Consider the following 25,973-nt stretch of genomic DNA (forward strand, 5'->3'; position numbering starts at 1 on the left):
ACAAATTTGCTTATTATCTTTAGACCTGGTACCGCCATTATCATATTTCACACTCTTATTATTTTTCTAACATTCCCACATGTGCAAGTGCAGGAGTTAGATTGGGTGACAGATGTAGAAGGTGTGGATGTGCTAGTGTCAGATTCGGCAGGTTTCTCAAAACCAACACCACATTTAATTTTCAGAATCATCAGTTTTAGACAACAAATCACCACAAATAAAAACATCAGTCTTAACATCATACACATACTTATCACAAATAGAAACACCAAATTTCGACACAAAAATATTATTTGACTCAATCTTCTCAGCCCCTTGCTTTCCCTGGTTTACTGACAAATCTGCATGGGAGTTAGAAATGTTAGTATCTAAAACCCTAATACTATCTGCAGTTGCCTGTTGACCAGTGGATTTACCGTATACCATAAATGGTTCTCGGTCAATCTCTTCTTGAGTTAAAGGTTTGGAAATGTAGTTGTGATTGAAAGGAGGAGGGACACCCTCATAACCTATTCCTACTTGTTTTTGATCCCTCCATTTCATTTGTAGCTCAATTATTTTTGCAACTCTATCACTTGACACATCGAACTCTTTGAAATTAAAGTTGCCATTTGTAAAACGAGTTCTCAATGTGTCAAGTTCAGCAGTTACAGTGTCAAAATCTTTCTTAAGATATTTATAATGGACACATTTGTAACTATACTTTGCCTGAATTTTTTATAGTCTTTTGTCTTGGCCTCTAATTGATCTTTCAATGGTTTTTGGCCTTTCCTAAGTTGATATCCGTCATATTTTAATTCCTCTATCTCTCTACGCACTGAATCAACCTGTGTACGTAAAAAATTGATAGTTTTAATGCAAGATTGAAAGCAAGTGATTTCACTAACCTCCGACTTTGCATGTTCTGTCGTAGCTTGAACCATGAATGCAAATTGTAATTCCATCATTTCTTCCTCTGGCTCTGTTTCAGCTTCTCCTTTATCCACATCATTGATTTGGGCAAAATACGCATTTTCAGGTCCTGAAATATTCAGAGCCTGAATTTGATTCTCCTAGTCAAATGATTGAGCCACCACAACGAGATTTTCGGTCTGGTTGTTTGTTGTAGCTCCCCTGTTATTACTAACTAACACCATTGTTGTTTCATTATTTTCTCTTCTGTTAGGCTTTGGGTAATCTCTGGCAAAATGGTCAGGTTCGTGGCAGTTAAACCACCGGAGTTTGCTTTTGCTGAATCCCACCTTCTTCTCTGCATTCATTCCCCAGTTGTGTCTTGCCAGTCTTCTTGGAGAACTATTTTGCACAAAACACTGCCATAGCGATTTGCCAAGTTATATCCATTTCCTCCACATCTTTAGGATGAATTTGATCCAAATCAGCAAATGACAATCGAGGAGGTAGTTCACCCGCCACAAAAGCATTATAACAATTGACAAGACCGGTTGCAAGAGCCAAGTTTTCTTCATTCTCTTTGGAAGCATGAATTGGAGCAGGTGCTTTTGAAGATGAAGCAGCTTGTGGATAAGATACTAGAGGCTGAACACTTTGCATGGATGGAGTGGCGTATGTTGAGGGTTGAGGAGCAATAAATGGCTAAACTTGAGGAGTGGAAAAGGATGAAAAGGCATTGTTGGATTGAATTCCGAGGTTAGCAGTGGAATATGAATTGACATGCTTGAGTTCCCTTTGTTTGTCATCCATATCACAAGCCTTGATAATTGTCATTGTCTCAGCTAAACTCAAATGACCAAGATCTTTAGTTTTCTTAATCACGGACACATTCATGTCCCATGATTTTGGCAAGGAATTCATCAACTTTTTGTTGATTTCAGACCTAGTAACCAGGATACCTATAGAGCTCATCTCAGTTGTGAGAGTGATGAACCTCTGCAATTAAACTTCAAGGGATTCTCCAAGAATGTGACTGAAAATGTTAAATTTTTGCCTTAGCATGTCCTGACGACTCTGCTTCATATCCTCATTCCCTTCATAAACTTCAATTAGAGCTTCCCATAAAGCTTTTGCAGAAGTGTACTCTTGAAAACCCTGAGCAATCTCTGGAGACAGGGCTATGGTGAGAGTGGCAAGTGCCCTTTCTTGTTGTTCAACCTTTTCAAATCCTCATCAGTATAATCTTCAATATCCTTTTCAAAAATTGATCCATCTGGAAGTGTTGCAGTGAGATTGACAGGTCCTTTTAAGATGCATCTCCAAATCTTGAAGTCTTTCATTTTTATCTATTTTTCCATACGGTTTTTCCATTCTGTAGTCAAACGTGGAATGCGCGTGGTTGTACCCATTACGGAGTCAAGTTCATGATGAGTTGGCGAGTTTTGTAAGTCCATTTTTTATTGTTTTTCTTAATTAATCAAACAAACAATCTAACAGGAAAAGTACTAAAATTTAAAATGCTCAAATAACAACTGAGAGAGTTCACGGCCGCACAAGGGATTACGTATGTAGACGGAAATTTATAATCGAACACAGTCAAAGTTGAAGCTTTCACGGTTAATGAAGGGATTATAGTCGGAATGTCGTGTACAGTCAATAATCTTTGAATGGTTTACGGCCGTACACCTGCATACGGTCGTACACACTTCAACAAGGTTCAATCGTACACACCAAAAACAGCAGTTTCCCAAGCAAATTCTGATCCAAAAGCCTTGTATGTCAATCAAAAGCAGATATCCAACAAGTAAACTCGAATTAACCATGAAGTTGATGAAAATCTAGTAGCCGTAAACTATAGAATTAAGTTTGATACGGGACTGAGCTCTGATACCAATTGTAAGGACTCTAATCCAGGAACCAGCCAGTGATCAAACAATTAAAAACAAGAATGGAGTAGAGGAAAGGAGTTAACTCAAGCAATGCACACGATTTTATAGTAGGGCCGTAAACTTTCTGGTACACCTTGATTACACACATATACGTCAACTACTAACAGACACTGATAAGATCTATATATAAGGGATGGTTGGACTTAAACGAGTTTATGGCCGTAAACCCGTTTACGACCGTACACACAAACCTGATCGTAAATATGAAAAACATCAACAAAACATGACCATTAACCCACTAAGACCTATACATATGATTGTTTAGCCCAAACCACAAAGACAAGACCTTTCAAGCTCTCCATCATGAGTTAATTGAGATTGGAGGCGACGCCCTGAATGCGACAATATGAATTCGACGCATCCACGAAGAACAAGAAAACCATTCAGGAGCCCTACGGAACCAACAAGCAGAAACGGAGAACATTACGGACCGACTACACTCCTTAGAGGAGGAAGTGACCACCATGAGACAACAAATCCTTGTAGTTGAGGCTAGGGAAGCCTTAGCAGAACAGAGAGCGGAGGAGGCCACTCGCGAAATGAGTGAAATGGCTCGGCACCTTGTGCGCCATTTTGGCATATGATAGACTAGTATGGCCGAGTGAGTTAGTGTCAACACTACTCGCTCTATGTCTTACGTTTATTGCATCTTTCATCACAACTAGTAGTAACAAATCAAGAGAGGTACGCCCTCCAAGACCAATGTAACCGGAAGCAACTTAATGTATTGATGATTATGTTCTATTTTGAAAACTTAACGTTCATACAATACCTACTACTTACCACCATAAGTACATTTTGATGAGAATCATACCACAACACGGAAGTAGCCAGCATGCCGGTGAAACATCCGTTCTAAAAATGGACATCACTACATGGTACAACTTAGCGTTAACAATGCAAACGGAAACGGGAGCGGTGCCAGAAGTACCAACCCCTATGGCAACTAAGGGCACTAATGGGTCTATTCCTACAAGGACACCCCAAATAGAAAACCTAAGGACTCCCGCGAAAATGGAGGGGCACAACCCAAGAAACGAATGTTTTGGAAAAAGAAAGGGGTTGTTCAACTCAGGTAACTGCCAAAAGACAACAAATTATGGCAGCCCATACCACCACTATCCCTACTGACTCAGTACCGACGAAATCACATGCTTGAAACCTACCCAAATGCCACAAATGTAACTTCCATCACCAAGGATCATGCCGAGAGATGCATTGCAAGAATTTCAAAAGAAAAAGGCATACCACTCGTTTTTGTAGGATTTCAGCTCGACAGATCACCTGAGCCACTATTACAAAGGTGATTCGGGTTTGCTATGAATGTGGAGAGGCAGGGCATTTCAAGAAGAAGTGCCCAGGGACTAAGCACAAAGATGTCAGAGGCGTCAGAAGCATTTCAACAATGGAACACGAGGAGGAAATGAAGGACCCTACTGTGATTACCGATACACTTCTCCCCAAGTAACTCATACGCATGTGTACCTTACAATAAGATGCGAAAAGGAAACTCATAAGTCACAAGGCATAATAGCATAATAAATCAAAACCCTTAAACATTCACAAAAATTTCCCATTAGAAATGACTAGGGGAAGAACTAAAACCACCAAGAATACATACCTAGGATGCACTCTAACTCTAGACGATCTTTTCTTCTGAAACCAACCTAATATCAGTAATAGTAGGAAACTCCGGCGCGACCATTTACATGTGTTACATAAGCCCTCGCCAAACCCATACCATACGTTATGAGAAATTGTTCGACTTAACTAACTAAATAATGAAACCCGTGTTATGTATAACCACAGACTCGACACAAACCTCTGAAGCGTCCCATGTATCTAGGGTCAGAAGCACCTATACAAGGGGTACCATGCTGTTTCTTAGCCCACGATAGAAATGGGGAACAAGAAACGAAAGACATCAAGGATATCCCAGAAGTTTGTAACCTTCCCGATCTGTTCCTAGAAGATTTCCGGAAATACCACCCGTGTGCCAAGTTGAGTTAGAAATCTACTTCACCCTTGGAACCACTCACATAGCCAAATCCCCAATACCACTTAGCACCAACGTAAATATATAAATTGTCCAACCAATTGAATGATCTAATAAGTAAAGAAATTATCATACCGAGCCTCTAACCTAAGGGAGCACCCGTTTGGCTTGTAAAGAGGAAGGGCGAATTGTCCATATGACCATTGACTGCCAAGAGCAAAACAAACCTGCTATCTAGGGCAAATATTCCCTGTTCCGAATCGATGAACTATTCAACTAACTTCAAGGAACATGCAAAAATCGGCACACCACTAGCTTAGAATTCCATAGGAAGAAATTCCTGAGACAACCTAAGATGTATAAGGCCAACTGCACCCCACACAACCTTAACTTTGGTCACAATAGTGTTCGCCATAAGGTCTAGAGACAATAACTTTAGGGCTTCAAGTATACAAACTTCATTGGCCATGACCATCCATTCACATCAGCCCCAAAGATCGATGAGGTGCAAGCTCGAAACCCTGAAGACTCTATATAGACGCAAATGCAGGCCACCCCTGTACTGGGCTGAGGTGGGTGACATGCAGCTAGCAAGGGGGCAAAAATCCAACCGCACCATCACCGACCCTGAAATCAGCAGAGAGACAACTGAAAAGATCGTCCAAATTAGAGAACGACTATAGGAATATAGGAACCGACAAAAGAGCTACACGGATAAACGACAGAAAACCCTTAGATTTACAAATCAACGACCGCATGATGTTAAAGGTCTCGCCCTGGAAAGGGATGATACGCTTTGGGAAGCGTGCAAAATTGAATCTGAGGTACCTTGGACCATTCGAGATCCTCGCTAGGATTGGTCCGGTGGCCTACAGACTTCGGTTACCACAAGAACTCAACAACATACATCCTATTTTCCACATGTCCAATTTGAAGAAATGACTGTCTGATGAAACCCTTGTCATCCCCCTCGAGGAGATTGATGTAAACGAGAATCTCCACTTCGTCATGGATCCTATAGAAATAATGGATAGGGAATCAAGAAGACAAAGCAGAGCCGAATACCCATAGTGAAGGTCCGTTGGAATGCCAAACGGGGACCCGAATTCACTTGGGAGCATGAAGATCAAATGAAACAGAAGTACCCACAACTTTTCTGATAATTGCGAGAACCCTTCCAAGATGCAAATTTCGAGACGAAATTCCCTCCAACGGAGGGATGATGTGACAACTAGAAAATTTTGGGTCAAAAAAAGTCAAAGGGGGTCTTGTGTATAAGGGCACCCATGACGTATATATATGTAACCTTGTTGAAAAAAACAATTGAAAGGCAAAGGGTCATTGTATATATTTTTATATACACACTTTGATAATCATGTTCTTAAATAAACAGTTAAGGGTCAAGGTAAATCGTTGGAACGTAAATCATAGATTAATACTTTACTTCATAGTCTTAGGCCTATAACCCCACTAAGGCCGAAATCAACCAATGAGTCTAAACCATTAGGAATGAAATCACCCTAGTAGGTGATACATGAACAGAAAACCCCTTCATAGGCCATAACAAGACCGAAAACACCATGGGAAATGCTTAGGACTAAAATCAATAAGTCAAAGTCAAGCCTAGGACTGAAATCACATGTGATTTCGGTCATGCAACGGTGTTCCAAGGATTTTTCGGTCAAGATAAAGGTAGGATAAGGAATTTGACTTTAAGATTAGATATCTCACCCCTTTTCCCATGCAAAGTCATAGTACTCCATGCAATAACCCAACATATATCCATTTAATAACCAACCATTATCAAAGTAAATATCACATCAATCTTCCACTTTTTATATTTGGACGAGATTATCTCCACAACCCCACCATTCTTTCATTTTACTTCCTGCGAACATCTATTTTCTCTCAAGAATTCCTTTCCAAGTTTGAAAGGGGTTTTAAGCTTCAAGTTCATCCTTAGACTTTTGGTAAGTAATTTTCATGATAACCTAGTATTCTTTTACCTTTAATGTTAGTATCATCATTTTTACACATATTATTATGTGTTAAAAACCTTTAGGATCATACTATTTCCAAGAAGTTCATCAACTGTATCCAAGAGTTTAGGCTTGGAAATCTTCACACCATCTTCTCAAACAACCCACAAATCTATTCAAGGTGAGTTCATACCCCCTATATTTTCAAGCTTTTTCATGTTTTTAGGAGGGATACAAGTAAAACATTGTTATCACACAAATACTTACATGTTTTGCATCTTTATGTTAAAAATAAGATATTATTTGCATAAGGTATGATTATAACTACTTTTATACAGTATTCATGTTATATTAGTTTTGCTATGCAAAGTTAACAAAAATATAACTCATTATATGCTACAAATATCATAAGAAAAACCTGATTTGGAAAACTACAAGATTTTGGCAACTTTTACTAAAAGATAGGTTTTTTAGCAAAAATGGTTACAATATAGTTATTTACTATTTTAGTGGGTTACAACCCACAGACATTATATTTTGACTACATATTTTGACACTAGGCAAGATTACAACTTTATCTTTATATAAAAGATTTATATAGATAGTCTCAACAAACATATAAGATAAACTATAATTGGTATAGTTTGGGAGTCATAAAACCACATTTTCATTTCAGAAGAACCATATAATTATTCAAAGGTATAATTATTTTACTTTACAAGAAAAAGGAGTCATAGTTCACATAAATTAGTTAATGCTCTTGTGAGACATTCTCTTCACCATACCTACCTAGTAATGTATGTATTGTTATTTAAGGTTGTTCATTCTAAACAATATTCCTGCATTGGTTTTATACGATTTGGGAGCTACTCGTTCTTTTGTATCTTTTGCGCTTAGCATAAGGTTTGACGGTGTTCCGGGAGAGTTGGATCACCCACAAGAGGTTGATATTGTTAACGACTGCCTGGTATGAGTGTCGAGGGTTCATCGGGGATGTACGTTGGATTTGTTTAGTGAGCAGTATCCGATTGATTGGTTCCTATTCCCCTATGGAAAAGCAAGGTCATTGTAGGGACGAAATTGTTAAAACCCAATGCGGAGATGATTGATTGCGGGCTACAATTAGTATGTATTCATGCCCCAAGTGGGGGAGAGTTGCTGATCCACGGTGAGGGTTCTCAACGTGGGTTGACTCTATGTTTGGCAGCAAGGGTCAGGCGTTATCTTCAGCAGGGATGTTCTGGGTTTGTGGCTAATGTGATGGATACCTAGGGGAAGGGGGAGGTGACCATGGATGATGTACCGATTATTTGGTAATACCCAAATGTGTTCCTGGAGGATTTTTCAAGAGTGCCTCCGAAGAGGCAAGTAGAGTTTCGGATTGACTTGGTTCCAGGTACGACTCCGATAGCCAAAGCACCTTATTGGTTAGCACCTCCAGAGATGCATGAGTTGTCTACATAGTTGTAGGAGTTGTTAGACAAGGGAATTATTCAGCTAAGTAGTTCATCCTAGGGAGCACCGATCTTATTTGTGAAAAAAAGGATGGGTCGCATCGGATTTGTATCGACTATTGGGAGCTGAGTAAGATAACAGTGAAGAACCGTTACCCGCTCCCGATGATCGATGATTTATTTGATCAACTTCAGGGCATATCTTGGTTTTCCAAGATTGATCTGCATTCGGGTTATCACTATATGAGGGTCAGATAGGAGGATATGTAGAAGATAGCCTATCATAATCATTATGGTCATTACAACTTCGTAGTGATGCCTTTCGGGCTTACCAATGCTCCATCCATGTTCATGGACATCATGAATCGCATATGCAAGTCTGTGTTGGACCGATCGGTGATTTATTTATGGATGATATCCTAGTTTATTCCAAGAATCAAAAACAACATGAGGAGCACCTAAGTTAGGTATTGGAGACTTTGAGGAGGGAGAAGTTGTTCACGAAGTTCTCCATGTGTGAGTTTTGGTTGCGTGAGGTGCAGTTTTTGGGACAACTTGTCAACCAGGATGGTATTCTGGTCGATCCGACCAAGGTTGAGGCGGTGATGAGATGAGAGGTTCCGAGGTCTCCATCCAAGATTCAGAGTTTCCTTGGATTGGTGGATTACTATTGGAGATTCATTCAGGATTTCTCCAAGATAGCGGTTCCTTTGACCCGATTGACGAAGAAGACTGTTACATTTCGTTGGGGGCCTGAACAACAGGAAAATTTTGAGACTTTGAGGCAGAGATTGTGTGAGGCACTAATTCTGACCCTGTCAGAGGGTGTTGAGGATTTTGTGGTGTAGTATGATGCATCTATCACAGGTTTGGATGCAACGTTGATGCAGCGGGATCATGTGATTGCTTACGTTTCCAGGAAACTTTATCCTTTTAGATCCTATTTAGTTCCAGATCCTTTTAGATCACATTTATCCTTTTAATGCATTAAGTTGTTGGAACCTCGGCAACCACGGTATGGTCCTAGGTAACCACAACATGGCGGTTGGGATTTTCCCGCCTATTAGATCGCATACGGACCATATCGTGGCAGTCTGTTAAAGTCAACATTGACTATTGGCTTTGACCATTGACCTTGAGGGTTTAATTTTGACTTGTGGTTTTGTTCAGTTGTTAATGTCTTAGAAGATAGATTAAGGTTTTGCCTTGTGTGATTATCTAGGTGGCATCTAGCACCAATTGTGGGATTTTGAGAGCGTGTTGACTTTTAAGCTGCTTTACGAGGTGATTTTCCTTTACTATACTCCTGGGTCAAAGGAACCAATGTTGGCCCACTAGATTATGTTGGTAGTATAATAGTTGTCTTCGTTACAATTTCCTGTATTGCATGTATGTGTTTTTTGTCTCTATGACTCTTACGGATATGATTATATGCTAGCTATAGGGGTTAAATAGACCCGATACCGATTCAAAGAGACCAAAGGGGTTGAAATACACCTAGTACCGACTGAAAGAGACCAAAGGGGTTCAAATAGACCTAGTACCGGTTGAAAGAGACTAAAGGGGTTGAAATACACCTAGTACTGGTTGAAAGAGAACGAAGGGGATTAAATAGACTCAGTTATGTTTGACTGTTATATATGTATGGTATGATGTATTTTGGGGGAGCTCATTAAGCTTTGTGTTTATAGTTTTTGGTTTATGTTTTAGGTACTTCCAGCTTGAAAGGGAAGGGCCCGGCTTGATCTGTGACATCCCCTAATTTCTCGGCCAGAAAAGACCGATTTAATTTATGCTTTTTAAAATAAAATCACAGAAATCTTTTAAAAAGATGTTGCGGAATTTGTTCCCAAAACAAAACATGATAAGAGTTTATCAAAACCTTCTTTAAGAAATGTATAGTTTCATTTCATATCAAAACTTCGGGATGTCATGTTCCGATACAGATCAAAAGCATAAACAAGACATTATAAGCCTTTCAACAGTTATTTACAACTACTGGCTAATAATCCAAAAATCTCTCGTCGTCCTCTGAATATGCTCGGGGACCACTACCTATCACATAAAAAGTTGAGTGGGTCAGGCTGGGGAGCCTGGTGAGCATATAGGGTTGTCAACCCACAGTAATAATAATCTTATTAAGTTCACCAATCAACAATAACCCTGATTACCCGTTCCCGTTATCCTCACTTTATGTCCCTAAACACTTTTCACGAGGGACCTAACCTAAAGAATATAATCGGGATGGACACTACTGCTAAGGGGTTTCTTTCCTCAGCCATACATGTCCTAAAGGCAACCATGAGGGGGATGGAGTACAGCGAATGAACACTCTTGTTCATTAACACCTACAGGTTGCGGATCTGCTAATGTTTCCCACTGAACTGTCTAGAAAGTTCGTGGTCGTCATCCAAACTCTGCTAGTTGACTGGATCTCAAAACACATCAAGGCCTCTCATCAATTTTATTTTATCACACATCACTATCTACCCATGTTCTACCCAACATATTTGTAGATAAAAATACTTATATAGTTTAAAACTTGTATTAAACATCAACTCAACAGTCACCTCAAATAAACAATTAATATATTTGCACATAGCACGTATTATAAGGTAAATACTTCATATCTATGTGTAAAATGAAAGTGACTATACACTCACTTGATTTGATGATAATCGGGTAGCAATTCGTTTTTTAAAACGATAGTTTCTAATAAAACCGGGAGTTTTATTGAGAAACCGGGCTTTGCAAAGGTCGGGCGTCGAAACCGAAAAGATAAATTTTCCGGGCTTCTCGGGCACTTGGTGGATTCTGGGCTTTGGAATATGTATTGGGGCTTCGGGGGATGTGAAAATAGCAAAAATAGTGAAAAAGGGGCCAAAATTGCCAATTTCTAAATTCTAGTCGGGAGGGTTCGCACCCTTCTATTTATAGGGGGAGGCTTCTGATCCAAGGGCTGAGAAGAGGCCACGCGTCACATATCGAGGGGCTCGCTATTAGTCTGTGATTGGACCGAGGTCTAGGTCCGAAGTCGGTTCCGGTGGTGGGGTCCACAGGCGAAGGTGCGCAGATGGCAGCACGTGCGAGGGTCTCGGTGGCGGTTGCTGATTGGACCGCGGTCTAGCAGTCCATGTGCGACGCTCGGACTAAGGCGTGCGAGGTTCGGATTGGGCTTCCCTTTGGTCAAATCAGAATTCAACACGTGGCTTCGCATGACTCACCATTTCTGACACGTGGCACATGCGAGGTGAGGGTGACGTGGCAACTCGTGACTATGCGAATTTTCTCGATTTTCACGCCAAAACTTCTAACATCCATAACTTTCGCATACGAGCTCCAGTTTTGACCTTCTTTATATGCACGCATAGGTAAAATTATGCTCTACAACTTTCGTTTAGACTTCGTCGGCTAATTTTGAATTTAATTTTTATACTATTATTTTTAACAGACCGGGACAGGAAATCCGTTAAAAATTCATAACTTCTTCATCCGACATCCGTTTTCGTTAGACTTTTTACCGTTGTGCTACTAATGACGAGACCTTCAATTCTCGTTTAGGTCGTGTTGGCTAAAAATTAATCGTTCTAAAATTCCTGTTTTTAGCTGCCAATTGCTATGCTGAAACTTCGAAAAATCATAACTTTCTCATACGAAGTCAGATTTGGGCGTTCTTTTTATCGAACTTCTTGATTTAACAAATACTATGACTTTCGTTTAGATCATTAAGGCTAAAAAGTTGTTTATCAAAAACTCACTTTTTACGACATTTAGCACCGTGCTGGTTTTGTCGCGAAACTTAGACAGGTCATAACTGATGGGTTTTAGCCATAAGAACTTTCCTATGTGCGCATGCAAAACCCTAATGCTTGGATATAGGCTTTCTAATAAACATGCTTTGAATCCAAGTCTTCTAATGACTAATTAGGTTAAATAACAACATTGAAACAGATCTAGAACCATACCTTTGAGTTCCTTGTTGATCTTGAGGTCTTGGAGCTTCTAGAGTCACAAATGTCACTCCTCTAATGGCTTACAAACACCAATAGCAAGGAAGATGATTTAGGAGAGAGGAGAGGGGAGGAAATCGGCCAGGTTTCTCTTGCTTTAGGAGAGGTGTCGATTTCCTTATGTCATGGGGTCTATTTATACTTGTAGACTCCTTAAGGGTTACAACCTAAACCCTAATTGGATAATCTTCTCTTAAGGCTATCCAAATCCTTTCCATAGATAAGCCTTGGACGATTTTGAAGCTATCCTAGCTTCTAGAATCCGTCCCTAGCATATCCATAAGGATTTACAGTCTAAAGCTTAACTATCAAACAATTGACAGTTTATACCCCTTTATTTAATTAATCTCTTTAAGTCACCAAATTAATTCTAATTAATTCTATGACTTATATTAATCAAACAATATATTATTCATTATATTATTCTCATAATATATTAATAATATTTACTCTCTCTTAACAAATCATCCTATCAAGTTGCTATGGTGAAGGCAACCCAAAAGGACTATGCACAACCGGGTCAAATACTTGCCTAATATAGTTGCAGCCTTAGACACTATTCCAACAGTCTCCCACTTGGATAAGTCTAGTAACTATATTCACAAGTACAATTCGGTTTGCAATCGTAGCTCTCAAAGACGCTGTCAACTCTGATCTAATCAATCTTGTCCTTTAGATAAGGGAACGTACAGTCCTCTGTTAGATATCATGCTGACATTCCTATGGAATGGTTAGTCAAGCATTTAGGTTTCTCGATCTCTGATTTATTTGACATAGAACTTAATCGAACACATCAATTCAGTTCTGACCGGGCCCGGCACATAAGTCAAATCAAATCATCGAGCGGCCGAGATATCAATTTTACCTTCTTAGATAAAAGTTACAGATAAACTTCGACTTATATGCATTTACTTATTCATTAACCAACTATACACAACAATACGTTTTATAACACCGAGTTACTGATGCGTTTTCATATTATCAATGTACAATCAATTAACAAATAACAAATCATATATCTAGGTTTTAAGACCATATGATATTATCGTCTTGCGATCACCTTTTCTATCGTATTCCATAAGGTGATTCCAGCAAGCGCGGGTTTATTCCAATGCTCAAAACTAGTTCATAAGCACTCATGAACGTTGCAGCAATCCTTTGCTATGTCTAACACCATTTAGACATTCTACACACCAATTCATGACAATCTTCATTCATATCTACTCCCAACATATGAACGATTGTGGACCATTTGAACAATTTCTATTATTCTTAATAATCTTAATTATTCTGGAAGTCAAAACATGCAAAATGAAACAATAGCTAAACAATTAACATAAGATAGTAACATTACTCATAAATAAAACTCCTTTATTTAATCATCAAATGTCAATTACATTTATCTATTACACGTTTCTAATACTATCTAATCTATGCTAATATCATCCTTCAGCCCAATACTCCTAGCATGCTGCAAGTGCTTAACCCTACTCAGTCCCTTCGTAAGGGGATCTGCTGGGTTATCTTCTGATGATATCCTCTTCACTATGAGTTGTCCTTCTTCTACACGATGTCTAATGAAGTGATACTTTCTATCGATATGTCTTGATCTACCATGATCCCTCGGTTCCTTGGTCAAGGCAACCGCGCCTTCGTTATCACAGAAAATCTCCATTGGCTCCTTTATGGCAGGTACAACTCCAAGATCACCGATGAAGTTCTTTAGCCATATTGCCTCCTTCGACGCTTCGCTCGCTGCAATGTACTCTGATTCGCACGTTGAATCAGCTACGGTTTCCTGTTTGGAACTCTTCCATGTCACTGCTCCTCCATTTAGGGTAAAGACCCAGCCCGACTGCGAACGGTAGTTGTCCCTGTCGGTCTGAAAACTGGCGTCACTATACCCTCGCACCTTCAAGTCATCACTCCCTCCGAGGACTAAGAACCATTCCTTCGTCCTCCGAAGGTACTTAAGGATGTTTTTCACCGCAATCCAATGTGCTTTGCCAGGATTCCCTTGATATCTGCTAACCATGCTCAAAGCGAAGGCTACATCAGGGCGAGTACAAGTCATAGCGTACATGATTGAGCCAACTGCAGAAGCGTATGGTACTCGGCTCATTTCTGCTATCTCAGCTTCGGTACTCGGACTTTGAGTCTTACTCAATTTGGCATTACTTTGTATCGCTAGTTCTCCCTTCTTTGAGTTTTCCATACTAAAACGTTTTAGTACCTTCTCTAAGTAAGTATTCTGACTAAGTCCAATTAGTCTCTTACTTCTTTCTCTTACTATCCTTATTCCCAAAATGTAAGAAGCCTCTCCGAGGTCCTTCATAGCGAAGCACTTCCCGAGCCAGGACTTAACTTCCTGCAGAGTCGGGATGTCGTTTCCTATGAGTAATATGTCAAAGACATATACAACGAGGAAGCTTACTATACTCCCACTGGCTTTGACATATACACAAGACTCGTCTTCGCTTCGTACAAATCCAAACTCTTTGACTTTCTCATCGAAGCAAAGATTCCATCTGCGAGACGCTTGCTTAAGTCCATAAATGGACTTCTCAAGCTTACACACTCTAATCGGATGCTTCGGATCCACAAACCCCTCTGGCTGGGCCATGTAAACATCCTCAGCCAACTTTTCGTTAAGGAAGGCAGTCTTGACATCCATTTGCCAAATTTCATAATCAAGAAACGCGGCAATTGCTAGCATCACTCTAATATATTTAATCTTCGCAACTGGTGAGAAGGTCTCATCATACTCAACTCCGTGAGTTTGAGTAAATCCCTTCGCAACCAATCGCGCTTTATATGTGTGTACGTTTCCATCCACGTCGGTCTTCTTCTTGAAGATCCATTTGCACCCAACGGTCTTACGTCCAGGCACATAATCAATCAAATTCCAAACTTGGTTATCATACATGGATTGGACTCGCTATCCATTGCCTCTTTCCACTTTGCAGACTCCGGGCCTGCCATGGCTTCCTTATAGCTATTAGGTTCATCAAGGTTTACTAGTGTACCATCACTAATATATGTGTCCCCTTCGGTAGTAATATGAAAGCCATAAAACTGGGGATGAACTCTAACTCTATCGGAACGTCTAAGAGGTAAGGATTCGTCAATCGGTTCAACCGGAGTTTCCTCCTCGGGTTGAGTGCCAGCAGTAGAGGTTCCTTCATCTATCGACTCTTGAATCTCTTCAAGTTCGATTTGCCTCCCACTGTCTCCTTGGCTCATGAGTTCTCGCTCTCGGAAAACTCCTCTCCTCGCAACGAAGACAACATTGTCCTTCGGTCTATAGAAGAGATATCCAAAGGATATCTGCGGGTAGCCGATGAAAATACATCGCTCACTTCGAGGTTCGAGCTTGTCATGAGTATCTCGTCTTACAAAAGCCTCGCAACCCCAAACCTTGATATGTGCCAACGAGGGAGCTTCCCTGTCCATATCTCGTGAGGTGTTTTGGCAACCTTCTAGTAGGGACTCGGTTAAGGATATGGGTGGCAGTCTCTAAGGCATACCCCCAAAAAGAGATAGGTAGTGAAGCACGACTCATCATAGAGTGAACCATATCCAATAAGGTTCGATTACGCCTTTCTGCAACACCATTCAACTGCGGTGTCCTAGGAGGCGTCAATTGTGAAACTATTCCACAATCCTTGAGATAATCGTGGAATTCAAGACTTAGGTACTCTCCTCCTCGATCGGATCGAAGCATCTTGATTTTCCTGCCCAATTGATTCTCCACTTCATTCTTGAACTCTTTGAATTTTTCAAAGGTGTCTGACTTTTACTTGATTAAGTAGATATACCCATATCTACTATAGTCATCGGTAAAAGTCACATAGAAGCAGTTCCCATCCTTCGTGGTTGATCTAAACGGTCCACATACATCGGTATGTATTAGGTCCAATAGACCCTCGCCCCTTTCACATGTACTCGTGAAGGGTGACTTAGTCATCTTTCCAAGCAAACAAGACTCGCATGTGTCATCTTCCCTAAGGTCGAATGACTCCAACACTCCATCCTTTTGGAGTTGGGCTATGCGTTTCTTGTTGACATGTCCAAGATGACAATGCCACAAGGATGCTTTATCCATACTAGTGGAAGAATCAATATTTAAAACATCATTTCCTAAGTTATCAACAATCATAATGGTTTCATATATTCCATTACATGGTATAGCTTCAAAGTAAAAGACACCATTTAGATAAGCCAAAATAGAACCATTCTCATTATTAAAAGAAAATCTAAATCCTTGTCTATATAAACCATGAAATGAAATGATGTTTCTAGCCATTTCTGGCGAATAGAAACAATTGTTCAAATCTAAAACCAAACTATTCCTAAGCACTAAAGAATACACTCCAATCTTGGTCACAGGCGACGATCTTCTGTTCCCCATGATTAGATTTATCCTTCCTTGCTCCACATCCCTACTTCTTCTTAGTCCCTGCACATTAGAACAAATGTGATAACCACAACCGGTATCAAGAACCCAAGAAATAGCATGATTAGAATCGTTAGATTTGATTGTGTATATACCTGCGAAAGATGGCTTGATCTTTCCCTCTTTGATTGCTTGCAGGTAATCTGGGCAGCTTCTCTTCCAATGTCCTATCTTGTGGCTGTGGTGGCACTCTGCCTCCTTTGGGTTAGAGCAGGGCTTAGCGGGATCAACTTTGGTCCCACTAGAAGAGGCACCATCTCGGGCTTTCACCTTGCGATAGTTCTTCGATGAAGCTTTCCTCTTCTTTCCCTTTCCTTGACCAATAGCCAAGACAGGAGCAGCGGGCGGATTGGGAGTAGGTGCAACAGACTTGTCCTTGAAGTTGCTCTCAGCGACCCTCAAGAGACCTTGGAGTTTGCTTAGGGTGACCTCTTCTTTGTTCATGTGGTAGGTCATCCTAAATTGGTTGTACATCGGAGGCAAAGAGTGAAGCACCATATCGATCGCCAAGTCTTCACCGAAGTCAACATTTAACTTGCGAAGGCGGTCGACATACCTTTGCATCTTTTGCAGGTGCACGGTAAGATATTCTCCATGATCCATCTTCGTGGAAATCATGTTGGTGAAAATCTCATAACGCTCTTGTCTCGCGTTTTGGTGGTATCTCTCCAATAAGTCTTGGTGCATCTCGTACGGGTACATGTCCTCGTAGGACTTTTGGAATTCGGAGTTCATAGTAGCGATCATGATGCAATGTACCTTCGTTGCATCTCGCTCATGAGTCTCAAAAGCGGTGATTTCGGCCGGAGTAGCGATTTCGGGGTTGATTTTCTCGAGCTTCTCATCGAGGACATACTCCTTATCCTCATAGCGAGCAATGGTGCGAATGTATCTTATCCATTCGCTAAAGTTCGTTCCATCGAAGGTGACCTTTTGGCAAAGGCTCATCAACGTGAAAGAACTAGCAGCAGCGTTGTTTGCGTTCGACATCTACAATTAGAAAGGACAAAGATAGATTAGAATAAGAATCCCTAATTATCACCCAATAAGAAAAATTAGGGCTAGGATCCAACAATAACATTTACATACTAGAAAAGGGATGCCGTAATCTAACATGCAAATAAATTGAAGGTAAGTGAATGACGATTCACTAATTCTCCAAAACTTAAACTATTAGTCCTAAGTGTTTTTGAGAATTTTTAGGTTCGGATGAGATTCATTGAAACTATTCAATGGCATGTTTAAATCTCGATATGCCCCTCTTGTTTGTGACTGGGATGCCGAGGATCACAAAGCGGGTGTGAATTACCATGCAAATTCACATAGCGCCTTCATCGTAACGATCACCTATTCGATGTGCCGGTAAACCACACACGCTCCATCGAACTATGACAAACAATGAATCACCCTTTGCCACCTTTGCTTAGAACCAATTAGTGTGCCGGTAAACCACACACGCTCCACTAACTTCTCAGCATGGTGCAAAGTTTAATTTCATGGGATTGCATCAATTCACTTTTCCTAAAGTAACTAAGATTGGGAAATTTTAAAACATGTGTAGTTACTTTATATTTCTTATTATACTTTTAATGAGAGGATGAGGTTGCCCTATCCTACCCGTTCGGCTAACGACCCTCCACCAATCAAGCAAGCGGTGGGTGTGAGTGTACACCCATTAAGCGCCATTTTATAGGTCGCAACCTTATACCCACCTTATAGATCGGCTTCGTGAATGAGGCCTACTAACGGTAAGACTAGCATTTAGTTATACATATATATATATATATATATATATATATATATATATATATATATATATATATATATATATATATATATTATTCTAGTAATATCATATTAGTATAGGGCTGTACTTTAAAACTTTTAAAATCTAGGGTTTGAAATTTAAGTTGTCTAAATTAAAACTTTTAATCACAAATATAAATTTCAAAACTTGTGGGTAAGTTTTAAACATTTAAAACATGGAGGATCAAATAACAAATAATTCCAATTAACAATTAATATCCTAATTATCTATATTTGATTTTATTCAAGATTTCTTTGAAAGATAATTACCAAAATAATTAAAATAATTAATTAATTATCATATAAGGAAATTAAATATTTTATTAGTTGATAAATACCTTTAACTAGATCATGATAATAGTCATATTTATCAAAAAATCGGATTTAGATTGATCTATTATGATTAAGGTAAGTTTCCATAAGATAATTATGAAAAAATCCCGAATCTGGCCATTCCTGACGCCTGGACTCGCCGAGTGCACAAGGGGACTCGCCGAGTCCACCTTGGAACTCGCCGAGTCCATGAATCAGAAACCTAAAACGAATTTTGCAGGTTTGTTTCAGTTAATCAAGCAACAATTTAAAGAAAACCAATCTAGGCTCTGATACCACTGATGGGTTTTAGCCATAAGAACTTTCCTATGTGCGCATGCAAAACCCTAATGCTTGGATCTAGGCTTTCTAATAAACATGCTTTGAATCCAAGTCTTCTAATGACTAATTAGGTTAAATAACAACATTGAAACAGATCTAGAACCATACCTTTGAGTTCCTTGTTGATCTTGAGGTCTTGGAGCTTCTAGAGTCACAAATGTCACTCCTCTAATGGCTTACAAACACCAATAGCAAGGAAGATGATTTAGGAGAGAGGAGAGGGGAGGAAATCGGCCAGGGTTCTCTTGCTTTAGGAGAGGTGTCAATTTCCTTATTCCATGGGGTCTATTTATACTTGTAGACTCCTTAAGGGTTACAACCTAAACCCTAATTGGATAATCTTCTCTTAAGGCTATCCAAATCCTTTCCATAGATAAGCTTTGGACGATTTTGAAGCTATCCTAGCTTCTAGAATCCGTCCCTAGCATATCCATAAGGATTTACAGTCTAAAGCTTAACTATCAAACAATTGACAGTTTATACCCCTTTATTTAATTAATCTCTTTAAGTCACCAAATTAATTCTAATTAATTCTATGACTTATATTAATCAAACAATATATTATTCATTATATTATTCTCATAATATATTAATAATATTTACTCTCTCTTAACAAATCATCCTATCAAGTTGCTATGGTGAAGGCAACCCAAAAGGACTATGCACAACCGGGTCAAATACTTGCCTAATATAGTTGCAGCCTTAGACACTATTCCAACAATAACTTCTTTGTTATAACTCAAATTTTGGTTTTCTTTATATCCCCGAAATCCTTGTTTCGACCAATACAACTTTATGTAAAGATATCGGGATTATCTCACACTTTAATTTTGATGCCTATTTTTATTCTTGATTAATTAAACCCTAATAATTAAGCATAAAACACATGATTCACATAATATTCAAATAATTCCTTTCCATTTCTTCAAAATGAGTTACAAAGGTTAACCTAGACTATCACCTTAATATTAATGTCTAGGCTAGAAACACGAGTGTTACAATTCTCTCCCCCTTAGGATGATTCCGTCCTCAGAATAATATATCACCAAACAAATGCGGGTAGCGACTCCTCATGTCACTCTCCGTTTCCCAAGTGAGATTTGGTCCATTCGTATGTTTCCAACGCACAAGCACTAAATCGACCATCTTGTGTCGCAACTTCTTAGTCTACGGTCAACGATTGCCTCAGGTTCTTCAATCAACCTCTTGTTTTCATCCAACCTTAACTCAGAAATCGGAATTATGTCGGGCACATCTCCCGTAAACTTTCTCAAATAACACACATGAAAGGTGTTATGAATACCCTCCAATTCTTCCGATAATTCTAGCTTGTAAGCTTGATTCCCGATCTTCTGAAGAACTTTAAATGGTCCAATAAACCTTGGACTCAACTTTCCCCTTTTACCAAATCTTATAAGTCCCTTCCACAGTGAGAATTTAAGTAAAACTGAATCTCCAACTTCAAAGGTTATCGGTTGTCTTTTCTTGTCAGCATAACTTTTTTGTCGATCTTGAGCAGCTAACATCCTTTCCCTTATCACTTTCAACTTTTCAGCAGTCTGATGGACTATTTTAGGTCCCATAAACTGCTTTTCCCTAGTTTCCAGCCAACATGACGGCGTTCGACACTTTTCCCCATACAAAGCGTGATAAGGTGCCATCTTAATGCTTGAGTGGAAACTATTATTATAGGAGAATTCTACTAGAGGTAAGTGTTCATCCCAGTTACCTTGGAATTCTAGGGTACATGCTCTCAGCATATCCCCCAATGTTTGAATCATTCGTTTGCTCTGACCATCGGTTTGCAGACGGTAAGATGTACTCAAACACAACTTGGTACCCAATTCCTCTTGTAGACTCCTCCAAAACCTTGAGGTAAAACGGCTGTCACGATCGGATACAATCGTTAACGGAACATTGTGAAGTCTCATAATTTCCTTCACATAAGAATTCGCAAGTTTATCCATAGACCATTTCTCTTTGGCTGCTATGAATTATGCACTCTTAGTGAAGCGATCAACGACCACCCAAATCATGTCGTGACCGTTCCTTGTTCTGGGTAGTTTAGTCACAAAATCCATAATGATATCTTCCCATTTACCCATGGGTACAGGTAAAGGTCCTAAACTCCCATACGGTTTCTGATGTTGTACCTTAACCCTAGCACAAGTTACACACTCGGCCACATACTTAGCAACATTGAGCTTGTTAGGTCAAAAATATGGTTTATACTTTGCTTTTCTAGGAAAATATATTTTATGTAATGTTGTATATGTTTGCGGTTTGTGTGTACAGCCATACACAGGGTGTGCGGCTGTACACATGTGTATGGTTGTAGGTCCATATAAATAGAGGAGTGCAGGTGGGAGTGTACGGCGAGAGAAGAGAGAGAAAGTTAGAGAGAAGAGAGAGAAAGTTAGAGAGAAGAAGTGTGTGTGAGAGAGAGAATCTATTGTGAGGAGCATCAATCATATCATCAAAACATTAGATTCAAGTTATTGTTCTTCTCCTTCTCTTCTATATTGATCTGACATCATTCAATTGATTGGGATTCCGCACCATCAATTGGATCTGATTGATACACAAGCAATTTTGGGGACTTACAATTGGTATTAGAGCTTGGATTGTATCAGTCAATTTTGTCAGATCTAGAGCTTATTTGATATTATTTTGAAAAGATAATTGCGTTTTTGGATAGATATCTGAAAAATAAGGGGGGTTTCTTCTTTGCATTTTTCATAAAAACGAGTTTTTGAGCAAAAAAAGGGTGAAAAACGTCGTTTTTTCCGCGAATATGTTGAAGGTTGTGAGGCTCAGTAGCCTTGGTGTGCGGCCTCGGAGTGTACGGCTCGGACGTGTGCGGTCTCGGTGTGCGGTCTCGTGTAGGGTCCAGCATCTTCGCTTCGGTATCGCATCTGCATCCTCGCTTCGCAGCTCTAGTCATCGCAGCAGTCCTTTCATAAAATAAATAGGAAATATGCTTGAAGGTGACAGGGATCGAACCCTGGACCTCCAAGTCATTGCCCCAGCGCCTTACCAACTCATCTAGGAGGCTTCTTGTGTCCTACATCCGAAATTTAGAATATAACTCATGCTTTTCGCATATAATTTCGCAAATTGACATTTTCAACCCCAAAAATTCAAAATTTTATATTTAAAATCCTTTTTCAACCCAAAAATTTTAGTTTTTAAATTTTAACTTTTATTTTTGACTTTTTACTTAAAATTTTGACTTTGACTTTTAAAAGTTGACCTTTGGCTTTAAATTTTAACTTTCTCGTTTGACTTTTAATTTTTCAAATTTGGCTTGTCGGTTTGACTTTTCAAGTTTGACTTTTGAGTTTGACTTTTTAAACTTGACTTTTAAGGTTGACTTTCTCGGTTTTTAAGTCAAAGGGCAATTAAAAATATAAAAAAAATTAAAAATTAAAAAAAAAAAAAATGAGTTCCACATCAATTCCGGTAAATGAAGTTTCATGTACTCCATCTTGTAAAGCTACAATTAAATTTCTTCGCGAACAAATTGATTTTCTAAAAAGGGAAAATGAGGACCTTAAATATGAAGGCTATACTCTAAGGAAAGGTTAGAAACCGTTAAAAGCACAAATAGAAGCAAAAACCAAAGACTTTAGGAAGCTTCAGGAAGAGTACATCAACAAGTGTGAAAATTACGATCACATTAAACACAAACTTGCTTCTGTAACTGAAGAACTTGACGCTTTGAAAATTAAGTGTGGAAAAACAGATATTAGTTTCAAAAATTACACTGCGTCAAGTAAGACAGTCGAGTCATTATTTGAAAACCAATTAAAATTCAAAGATAATCAAAACAAGGGTCTAGGGTATGATAGTGTTCCTCCCCCTTTCAATCATAACTATATATATCCATACCTTTGACTCAGGAAGATTTTGGCCGATAACCATTTATGGTATACGGTAAACCAGTTGTTGAACAGGCAACTAAGGGTGTTGAGATGAACGATACTAATGCTTCTACTTCATGTGCAGGTAAAGTAGCATAGGATGAGTACAAGGAAAAAACTATTGAACACACCAATGACTCCTTCAACTCTGAATCTGTTGCTTCGAACTCAGTTGCTTCTGATCAACCTGCTATTGAGAAGTACAGGCCACCAAATCAAGTGAAACAGCCGACTTGCTGCAAGTGTGCTTGTGGGAACAATCAGAAACAAGGCAAGGATACGCCACCAGGAGCAGGAAGAAACAACTTCCTAGTGAAGAAAAAGACATGCTTTCACTGTGGAAGACCTGGACACATTGCCAGAAATTGTCCTAATCGAGCATACGTTCCCTACAATGCACAAGGCTGGCAAATGCGCAAAGAGGAAGGTTTTCTAAAAGAAACCCCTCTAGGTCACGTTCAGACAATGGTGGTTGGAATACACAAAAGATCAAGAATCAAACCCACAAGGCCAAGAATCTGAATCCCAAGAACAAGAAGGTAATGTCGGCCAAGAAGCCAAATCCAAGAGAGGCTCCCATGAAGTCATAATCAAATTCATCTCAACGGACGACATCAAGATCAAAAGAAAGTACTAAGCCACCCATCGGATCGAAAAAGAAATGGGTTAAACCCAACTACAAATGGGTTCCAAAGGCTCACTCTCCTAAATCATCTAATGCTTCTAATATTTCTACATTTTCTGGTTGTGATAAACAGGATATGTCATGGGAGAGAGTACCCTGCAAAGATGACAAAGTTCAACCTAGTTTCAAAATGGACTGCGTTCCAAAGACCAACTGATCCCGCTCTGTTTCGGACCAACTGATCCCGCTCTGTTCCTGACACTTGATAGGGGACATCTCTCAACTGTACAACATTCAGACATTTATTTGAGAGTATGTGTCCTTTGCGGGAAGGGAAGAAAGGAAGTGATCACTCACGGGGTTTGTGCTTAATGACATGAAGAATTTTCGGATCTGTTCTGAGATTACGCATGCTGTTCTCAGACCTTCTGGATGCAAATTCAATCGGTGACTTACGGTTTGAGTTTTCTTCTCTATACTCCTGAGTTTTTCTTAAGCTAATTCACTTTAAAGACAAATTTTTGTTTTAGGATAGTTTAAATTTGTGCATTTACTTTCGTTTCTCTCCTACGCACAAATTTAGGGGAGAAATAAAAACAAAACAAAAATTTTAAAATTTTAAAAAATAAAAAATCAAAGAAAAAAAATAATAATATGTTGGTTATGGAATGTGCTCGAGGGAGATGTTTTGGGAAGTAAGTGATAACGGGTAATCTGAGTTTGTGTAACGTACCCAAAGTTGAAGGGTTTATGCTCTGGTTTGATGCGTCGGTAGGCACGAAAGATTCTAAATGGACATGACTAGGCAGAGTTGAACTTAAGAAATCAAATGACTTGACAAATCTTGACCTAGTTAGATCCGCTTAGCCTGACAATACGACGCTTGGATAGGTTGAGCAGGGAGATATATATGGGAATCTACTCGTCACATTAAATGAACCCGTATCTGGAACTGTGGTTTAACTTTTCCTCCATGTGCAGATTCTGTCCTTAATTACGGTATTGATGGGGCAACTGGTAAATTCCGAAAAATTAGGTCTGTAGAAAATCATTTTCATTCTTTCTGTCTGTTAGTCATATGTTACCTCCTCTGCGTGATTGGAAGAGATCCGACCTGGATTGTAACATATGCAACTCTATTTCTCTGCATATTATATATATATATATATATATATATATATATATATATATATATATATATATATATATGAAATTCCTCTTATCTGTTAGCCATATGATGTCTCCTTTGCGTGACTAACAATCCGACCTGGTACACAGCATATGCACTATAAGTGATAATACTCTGAATCTATCTTCTCCCCTAATGATGGTCTGCTCATCCGATGTAAGGAGTACTCTGGAAGTCCTTGATTACTGGGGCATATCTGGAAGCGGGAAACATGTTCCAGTACAATTAAAATTGAATACTCAAAGATTGTCTATAGATCTCGCTGCTCAATTTAGGTGGACAACAATATCCCTGGTCGTCGTCAGCTGAATGGTCCTTAAGATATAGTATCTAGAAACTTAGGATCAGATATATTATCTAGGAAATTAGGATCACATTGTCTTGTCACTTATAGTATGTCCTAATTTTGTCATGATTTTTCGTGTTTAAGTGGACAACAATACCGACGATCGACCAAACAAAGACGTGAAGATGGAAGGTATCGACAAGCGGATAAAGGCTATCTAAAAAGTTTGATCCCAAATCATTCTTAAACTTAGATATAATTTTATTTTTGTTAAATTTTTGCATAGAGGAAGGGGGAGAATTAAAAATAATTCAAAAATCAAACAAAAATCAGAAAATTAAAAATCCAAAAAAATAGTGTTATTTCTTGTTCAGAAAATCCAAAAAAGAAATATGTTTGTTTCTGTTTTTATTTTTCCAGAAAATATAAAAAAAATCCAAAAATATTTTTTTGTGTGCTAATTTTTCTTTTAGTTTTCTTTTGTCTTGAAAAGTGATTTCAGGCGTAGATGAGACTCGTGGAGACTTTATTGAAGATCTTCTGAGCCAAGGCTTCATCCGTGAGCATCGAAGAATTCTCATTCGAAGGAACAAGAAATGAAGATTATTTTTTCAACATTTAATTTGTCAACCCCAGAAGCAAGGTGAAACTGAAATTGAAGATTATGTGACAGATTGCATTGAAGCCTCCTCAATCAGTCTGCTGCTATCTTAAACCTGCTGAAGTGATCCAGTAGATTATTTCTCTTCATTGTT

This window comes from Lactuca serriola, chromosome 6 (assembly GCF_051521515.1).
Source record: "Lactuca serriola cultivar US96UC23 chromosome 6, Lser_US96UC23_V15, whole genome shotgun sequence".
Classification (NCBI taxonomy): Eukaryota; Viridiplantae; Streptophyta; class Magnoliopsida; order Asterales; family Asteraceae; genus Lactuca; species Lactuca serriola.